Below are 652 nucleotides of genomic sequence, written 5' to 3'. Positions count from 1 at the left end.
CCCCCCCCCCCCCCGGACTTCGAGGACAGTGTTCGTTGTGTTTTCGCTGAGGTCCACGGTAACACAAGTAAAACGCAGAACCCGGAGGGCCCAGTGGACGAGGTGCTGAGCTCTGAGGTCCTTTGGCACTTACTTCCCTGCCCTCGGCCCTGGAGGTGCTGCCGTGGCTGTGAATTAGCTGCGATTCCGGGGACTTCAGGGAGTGAACCGACACAACTTCACTGGTTTGCACTTGACCTTCCCTGGATTCATCGTTGTTGCAAACGTCAGTAGTTTGTTTCTTTTCATTGTCGAGCATCCATTGTATGAGCCTACCACCGCGCTGAGGATCTGTTCTTTTTAAAATACATATTTTTATTGATTTCAGAGAGGAAGGGAGAGGGAGAGATAGAAACCACGATGATGAGAGAGAGCCACTGATTGGCTGCCCCCTGCATGCCCCACACTGGGGATCGAGCCCATAACCCACGCATGTGCCCCGACCAGGAATTGAACCGTGACCTCCTGGGTCAAGGTCAGTGCTCAGCCCCGGAGCCACGCCGGCCAGGCAGCGGTCCGTTCTTTAATTAATGGATGTGACAAAATAACATGCAGCGTATGGGTTCTCCAAGTCGCCCACGGCGCGGGGCGTGCAGGGGTGGGGCGGGGGTGC

Source organism: Myotis davidii, unplaced genomic scaffold (genome assembly GCF_000327345.1).
Source record: "Myotis davidii unplaced genomic scaffold, ASM32734v1 scaffold1717, whole genome shotgun sequence".
Classification (NCBI taxonomy): Eukaryota; Metazoa; Chordata; class Mammalia; order Chiroptera; family Vespertilionidae; genus Myotis; species Myotis davidii.
The sequence above is the reverse complement of the archived record's forward strand: the minus strand, read 5'-3'. Positions refer to the sequence as shown.